Genomic DNA, 8,790 nt, shown 5'->3' with positions numbered 1-8,790 from the left:
GAATAGGGAACCCTTCTGCACTGTTGGTGGGAATGCAAATTGGTATAACTGCTATGAAAAACAGTACATTGATTCCTAAAAAAAATTAAAAACAAGACTACCGTAAGATCCAGCAATTTCACCTCTGGGTGTGTATCTGAAGGAAGTGAAATCAAAGTCTCAGTAAGACAGTTATTCCCCATGTTAACTGCACCATTATTCACAATAGCCAAGTCATGGAAACAATTTTAGTGTCCATTAATGGATGAATGGATAAAGGAAATTATACATGTAAGTGTACATGTCTGTATGTAACACAATGAGATATTATTCACCCATTAGAAAAAAAGAAAGGGAATCTTATAATTTGCAACAACATAAATGGACCCTGAGATCATTATGCTAAGTGAAATAGGTCAGAGAAAAATATAATGTATGATCTCATTTATATGTGGACTCTGAAGAAAAAAAAAAAAATGGCAAACCCTCAGAAACAGAGAGTAGAATGGTAGTTGCCAGAGCTTGGGGGCTGAGAGAAATGGTGAGATGTTGGTCAATGGGTATAAATTTTTAGTTATAAGTTTTACAGGTCTAATATTGAGGAAGGTTGACTATAGTTAACAATACAGTATTATACACTCAAAAATTACTAATAGAGTAGATGTTCTCACCACAAACATATGTAAATCTGTGATGTGATAGATTGTGCTAGATAACCTTGCTGTAGCAATCATTCTGCAATGTATACTTGTATCAAAACATCCCATTATACGCCTTCAGCTTACATTATATGTCCATTATTTCTCAGTAAAGTTTAAAAAATTAAAAAATGAAAGTGAAATAATTCAGAGTATGTTCTTTGTAAGAAATAATATCAAAATAGTAATTAATAGTAGAAGCTTCCCTGGGAAACCCTTATTTTTTTGAAAATTAACTTTATTACTAAATTACTCATGGTAAAAGAAATCACAGGCAATAGAAAATACTTTGAAATGAATTCATATAAAAACATAAGATAACCACATCTGAAATATTTATATATGCAGAGCAAGTTCCTAACAAACTATCACTCTTCTAAATAAAAACATAAACTCTGGCCAACATACAAAATACAACCACATGAAGATTCTATAGGGATAACCAATGCAGGCACATTTTAGAAAGAAAACTGTAACTGGAGGAAATGATGAGCAAAAAACATGTTTTCCATTTCTGTGGCTTTGATTTTGGGGCAGAGAGAATCACAGGTATATTCTGTTAGGTAGCTAATACTATGAGAGACAGCCCACTATCTTTCTGGACATAATAACAAGAGAAAGAAGCCTAAGACAACAAGAGCCATTTGAGAATGAGAGGAAATCACTGGTTAAAAGTTAGCTGACAAAGTATATTCTCAGATTTTGCATATACACTATCCAAGTCTCTTTCTGTTCATGAACCATTCACATGTGAGGAGACCGAAGTCTGGAGTTTGAAGAGCAGTTCTCCATGAATATAACAATGCTTATAGTTTAACTCTGTTAAGTCCATGTTAAAACAAACACATCAACATTCTGGGAGAAATATAATAGTACACAGATTTCCCACCACATAACATTTCACAATTGCCAGGATTCTATCTAAAATGACTTGACATACTGTGACAGGACTCAAGAAGGAAAAAAAAAATTGTCAATCAATGTCAACCCCAAGATGACTCGGATAATGCAGTTATCAGACAATAGTTTAAAGCATGTATTATAACAATGGTCAGTGATGTAAAGACAAATAAAACATAATAATAATAGAAAATCAAGCCAAGGGATCAAATTAATTTAAATTTAATTGAAAACTAAAAAGTTTAGAATTAAAAAATTTGAAGACTAGGGGTACCTGGGTGCCTCAATCAGTTAAGCTGCTGCCTTTGGCTCAGGTCATGTTCCCAGGGTCCTGGGTTGGAGACCAGAAGCCCCATGTAGGGCTTCCCTGCTCAGTGAGGAGTCTGCTTCTCCATCTACCCCTTTTCCCCCTCATGCACTCACATACACACTCTCTCTCTCTCAAATAAAAATAAAATAAAAATCTTAAAAAATTTTTTTGAAGACTAGGCACAAAAACAAACAGATCAATGGAACAAAGTAGAAAACCCAGAAATGGACCCAGATATATATGGTCAACTAATCTATGACAAAGCAGGAAAGAACATCCAATGGAAAAAAGACAGTCTCTTCAACAAATGGTGTTGGGAAAACTTGACAGCCACATGCAGAAGAATGAAATTGGACCACTTCTTTACACCATCCACAAAAATAAATTCAAAATGGATGAAAGACCTAAATGTGAGACAGGAAAACGTCGAATTTCTAGAGGACAACACAGGCAGTGACCTCTTTGACAATTACTGTAGCAACTTCTTACTAGATAGGTCTTTTTATTTTTTTTAAGATTTTATTTATTTGTTTGTTTGATGGGGAGAGAGAGCGAGCGAGCAAGGGACCGAGAGAGTGAACGTGCACAAGCAGGGGAAGCAGCAAGGGAGAGGGAGAAGCAGGATCTCCCCTGAGTAGGGAGCCTGATGTGGGGCTCAATCCCAAGACCGTGAGATCATGACCTGAGACCAAGACAGACACTGAAGCAACCAAGCCACCGAGGCACTCCACTAGATAGGTCTCTTGAGACAAGGGAAATAAAAGCAGAAATGAACATTGGGAACTTCATCAGGATAAAAAGCTTCTGCACAGGAAAGGAAACAATCAACAAGACTACCGATGGAATAGAGAATATATTTACAAACGACATATCTCATAAAGGGTTATCATCCAAAATCTATAGAGAACTTATCAAACTCAGACAAAAAAATAAATAAATAATCTAGTTTAAAAATGGGCATAAGACATGAATAGACATTTTTCCAAAGACTTCCAGATAGCTAACAGACATATGTAAAGATGTTCAACATCACTCATCATCAGGGAAATACAAATCAAAACTATGAGATATCACCTCCCACCTGTCAGAATGGCTAAAATTAAAAAAAAAAAAAAAAAGGAAACAACACGTGTTGGTGAGGATGTGGAGAAAGGGGAACCCTCTTATAGTGTTAGTGGGAATGCAAAATGGTGCAGCCACTGTGGAAAACAGTATGGAGTTTCCTCAGAATAGTTAAAAATAGAAACATCCTATGACCCAGAAAGTGCACTACTAGGTATTCACCCAAAGAATACAAAAATACTGATTCAAAGGGGCACATGCACCTCGATGTTTATACCAGCATTATCAACAATAGTCAAACTATGGACAGCATCCAAATGTCCATCAACTGATGAATGGATANGTGCACTACTAGGTATTCACCCAAAGAATACAAAAATACTGATTCAAAGGGGCACATGCACCTCGATGTTTAACCAGCATTATCAACAATAGTCAAACTATGGACAGCATCCAAATGTCCATCAACTGATGAATGGATAAAGAAGAGGTGATGTATGTACATATGTATATACATACACACACACAATGGAATATTACTCATCCACAACAAAAGAATGAAATCTTGCCATTGTAACAACGTGGATGGAGCTAGAGTATCATGTTAAGCGAAATGTCAGAGAAAGACAAATACCATACGATTTCACTCATATGTGGAATTTAAGAAGACAGATAAAAAGTTTATTACTAAAAAGAAAATTTTTCTGAGTGGATTTAAAAATAAAATAGAGCCTGCGTGGCTAAGTTAAGCATCCAACTCTTGATTTTAGCTCAGGTCATGATTTCAAGATCGTGAGATTGAGCCTCGTGTCAGGATCTGTGCTCAGTGGGGTGTCTGCTTGGGATTCTCTCTCTCCCTCTCCCTCTGTACCCCCTGTACTCTCTCTCTCTCAAATAAATAAATCTTTAAAAAAATAGAATGAAGCTGACACAATGAAGAATTTAAAAACTTAAAAACAGATTATACCATCAAAAGAAGTGGGAGACAGATTTAAATAGGAATAAAACCTAAGAATCTGTGGGACAATGTCAATGGTACCATGTACATATACTTGAAGAATGAAAGAGAGAAATAGGAGGAAAAAGAAAATTATGAATAAAACTACCCAAAATTTTTTTAAAAGAAAAAAATACAGAATCAAGAATCAGAATAAATGCCAAGAAAAGTATAGGCAGGCAAATTATAGTCAAGCAGCAGAAACCAAAGATGAAAAGAAAAATCTTAAAAGGAGCTAGAAGAGAATGACCCATTATATATAAAGAATAAATAATTGCAATGTGGGCTTCTCATCACAAATCATCATAGACCTAAAGACAATGGAACATCTTTAAAGTGTTTAGGGAAAAAATAGAAATTATGTAATTCTATATGTTGTAAAATATATATATATATATCAAAAATGAAGGTAAATTTATTAGAATTTCAGGGAAAGAAAAAGATAGTCTCATCAATGGACCAGCACCATAAGTAATGCTAAAGGGACAACTTTTGACTGAAAAGAACTACTACCAATAGAAAACAAGAAGCTTAAGAAATAAAAATCTTTAGAAACATTTATTATGTATAAATTTTACCTCAGTAAAAGTAATTTTAAAAACTGGATGTTAAGAGATGCTTAAGGAGAATCAGTCTGACACAGACTATCAAAGGGAAAAAAAAAGTGCTTATGAGTTTAAAGTAAATCTGTCAGAACTGCCAATTTAATTTCCTTAACAGAATTTAGAGAGGAGGTGAACAAAAAGTGTTTTAAAATTTTCTGTCTACCAACTGGATTTATGTCACTTATATACTATGGGAATTAGAGCTACAATTTAATGATATTTCAGATAATATGTTACTCATCTTACAGATGGTGTGTACATTATAGCCTCAGTGAATAGGTTCAATTTCCTCCAACACATTCAATTTTATATAACAGACTTATAAAATGAGAATACAATGGGCACAAAAAGCAAAATTCCATAGGTTAGCAAAACATATTTTTTTTGTGAGAAAGACTCATGGGAGAATGTTTGCATTTTCTGCAAAATTCATTTTCATAATGACAAGATACAGAATATTTATTGTTAAAATAAATTTGGAAATTCATTAACCACTTGCCCCATGATTTTATTCCTTGAATTTTTATGGCAACTGACTTATTAATAATCTTCAATAGGCTTTCTTACCTTTATGATGTTAATGACTAATCCAATCTTGAGCATTCTCAAAAGCATGTGGTAACAAATTTATCTTCATGATTTCAGATTAATTCCAATGTATGGAATTATATGGACCCTTTGTTATATGTTATGTATATGTGCCCTCTGCCTTATCTATTAAATAATGAGAGGAATTTAAAGTTTTATGCTTTTCAATTTTTTCTATGTTTACTATAGTTGACGACTTCAGCTATCTTTAATGGTTAGTATATACTATAGATATATTTGAATACCTGAAAAATTATCAAAAGAAGAGAGATTGAATTTATTTTCTTATAGAGAAATTCCTAACTTTTAGGAATATCCAAAGATGGAAGGCACTGCCCNTGTTTACTATAGTTGACGACTTCAGCTATCTTTAATGGTTAGTATATACTATAGATATATTTGAATACCTGAAAATTATCAAAAGAAGAGAGGTTGGATTTATTTTCTTATAGAGAAATTCCTAACTTTTAGGAATATCCAAAGATGGAAGGCACTGCCTAGGAAGATGTGAGGTAATGATCATTGTATGGTACTTAACACAGCCTTGAAGCATTTGGAAAGTCTGAATATGATTAATACATTCGAAATAAAATTTTTGAAGGAATGGGATTACCCATTTTAAAGTCCTTACTCTAATAATTTATGATAATATGACACAGTGCTTCACATATCATTTAATATATTCTTTAAAGACAATGATTTGAAAAATACGTGATTTATTTGTACTTTAAACTCTTACATAAAAACTCAAAGCCCAAGCAATTAAAGTATCTGTAATACTACATCAAGTGTTTTTCAATTACATTCTCAATTTCTCATTTACTGCTTTCATCATTTTTCTGGCATTTAATTTCTATTTCTTTGTTAGCACTTCCTCTTCTAGTTATCTTCTACTCTTTATTCTCAACTTAATACACTAAAAACTCGGTAGAGTCCAACTCCGTCAGCCCCACTCATTTGTAAGGCCCTCTTTGAGCCTGGTGACTGGCAAAGAGCATATGCAAATATGTGCTTATTAAACTTACATATTTCATCCTTAAGAAATTCCACAACGGCTCTCATTTCAGCGAGCTTACCAGGCATTCAGCGCAATGGGAAGCAGACCCTGCCCATTAGTACATAATGATTTATTGGCATACAGGCATGCCCACTCATTTACATACTGTCTATGTCTGCTAATTTGNAAGAATGAAATCTTGCCATTGTAACAACGTGGATGGAGCTAGAGTATCATGTTAAGCGAAATGTCAGAGAAAGACAAATACCATACGATTTCACTCATATGTGGAATTTAAGAAGACAGATAAAAAGTTTATTACTAAAAAGAAAATTTTTCTGAGTGGATTTAAAAATAAAATAGAGCCTGTGTGGCTAAGTTAAGCATCCAACTCTTGATTTTAGCTCAGGTCATGATCTCAAGATCGTGAGATTGAGCCTCGTGTCAGGATCTGTGCTCAGTGGGGTGTCTGCTTGGGATTCTCTCTCTCCCTCTCCCTCTGTACCCCCTGTACTCTCTCTCTCTCAAATAAATAAATCTTTAAAAAAATAGAATGAAGCTGACACAATGAAGAATTTAAAAACTTAAAAACAGATTATACCATCAAAAGAAGTGGGAGACAGATTTAAATAGGAATAAAACCTAAGAATCTGTGGGACAATGTCAATGGTACCATGTACATATAATTGAAGAATGAAAGAGAGAAATAGGAGGAAAAAGAAAATTATGAATAAAACTACCCAAAATTTTTTTAAAAGAAAAAAATACAGAATCAAGAATCAGAATAAATGCCAAGAAAAGTATAGGCAGGCAAATTATAGTCAAGCAGCAGAAACCAAAGATGAAAAGAAAAATCTTAAAAGGAGCTAGAAGAGAATGACCCATTATATATAAAGAATAAATAATTGCAATGTGGGCTTCTCATCACAAATCATCATAGACCTAAAGACAATGGAACATCTTTAAAGTGTTTAGGGAAAAAATAGAAATTATGTAATTCTATATGTTGTAAAAAATATATATATATATCAAAAATGAAGGTAAATTTATTAGAATTTCAGGGAAAGAAAAAGATAGTCTCATCAATGGACCAGCACCATAAGTAATGCTAAAGGGACAACTTTTGACTGAAAAGAACTACTACCAATAGAAAACAAGAAGCTTAAGAAATAAAAATCTTTAGAAACATTTATTATGTATAAATTTTACCTCAGTAAAAGTAATTTTAAAAACTGGATGTTAAGAGATGCTTAAGGAGAATCAGTCTGACACAGACTATCAAAGGGAAAAAAAAAGTGCTTATGAGTTTAAAGTAAATCTGTCAGAACTGCCAATTTAATTTCCTTAACAGAATTTAGAGAGGAGGTGAACAAAAAGTGTTTTAAAATTTTCTGTCTACCAACTGGATTTATGTCACTTATATACTATGGGAATTAGAGCTACAATTTAATGATATTTCAGATAATATGTTACTCATCTTACAGATGGTGTGTACATTATAGCCTCAGTGAATAGGTTCAATTTCCTCCAACACATTCAATTTTATATAACAGACTTATAAAATGAGAATACAATGGGCACAAAAAGCAAAATTCCATAGGTTAGCAAAACATATTTTTTTTGTGAGAAAGACTCATGGGAGAATGTTTGCATTTTCTGCAAAATTCATTTTCATAATGACAAGATACAGAATATTTATTGTTAAAATAAATTTGGAAATTCATTAACCACTTGCCCCATGATTTTATTCCTTGAATTTTTATGGCAACTGACTTATTAATAATCTTCAATAGGCTTTCTTACCTTTATGATGTTAATGACTAATCCAATCTTGAGCATTCTCAAAAGCATGTGGTAACAAATTTATCTTCATGATTTCAGATTAATTCCAATGTATGGAATTATATGGACCCTTTGTTATATGTTATGTATATGTGCCCTCTGCCTTATCTATTAAATAATGAGAGGAATTTAAAGTTTTATGTTTTTCAATTTTTTCTATGTTTACTATAGTTGACGACTTCAGCTATCTTTAATGGTTAGTATATACTATAGATATATTTGAATACCTGAAAAATTATCAAAAGAAGAGAGATTGAATTTATTTTCTTATAGAGAAATTCCTAACTTTTAGGAATATCCAAAGATGGAAGGCACTGCCTAGGAAGATGTGAGGTAATGATCATTGTATGGTACTTAACACAGCCTTGAAGCATTTGGAAAGTCTGAATATGATTAATACATTCGAAATAAAATTTTTGAAGGAATGGGATTACCCATTTTAAAGTCCTTACTCTAATAATTTATGATAATATGACACAGTGCTTCACATATCATTTAATATATTCTTTAAAGACAATGATTTGAAAAATACGTGATTTATTTGTACTTTAAACTCTTATATAAAAACTCAAAGCCCAAGCAATTAAAGTATCTGTAATACTACATCAAGTGTTTTTCAATTACATTCTCAATTTCTCATTTACTGCTTTCATCAATTTTCTGGCATTTAATTTCTATTTCTTTGTTAGCACTTCCTCTTCTAGTTATCTTCTACTCTTTATTCTCAACTTAATACACTAAAAACTCGGTAGAGTCCAACTCCGTCAGCCCCACTCATTTGTAAGGCCCTCTTTGAGCCTGGTGACTGGCAA

Source organism: Ailuropoda melanoleuca, chromosome 20 (genome assembly GCF_002007445.2).
Source record: "Ailuropoda melanoleuca isolate Jingjing chromosome 20, ASM200744v2, whole genome shotgun sequence".
In the NCBI taxonomy this organism is placed as follows: domain Eukaryota; kingdom Metazoa; phylum Chordata; class Mammalia; order Carnivora; family Ursidae; genus Ailuropoda; species Ailuropoda melanoleuca.
The sequence above is the reverse complement of the archived record's forward strand: the minus strand, read 5'-3'. Positions refer to the sequence as shown.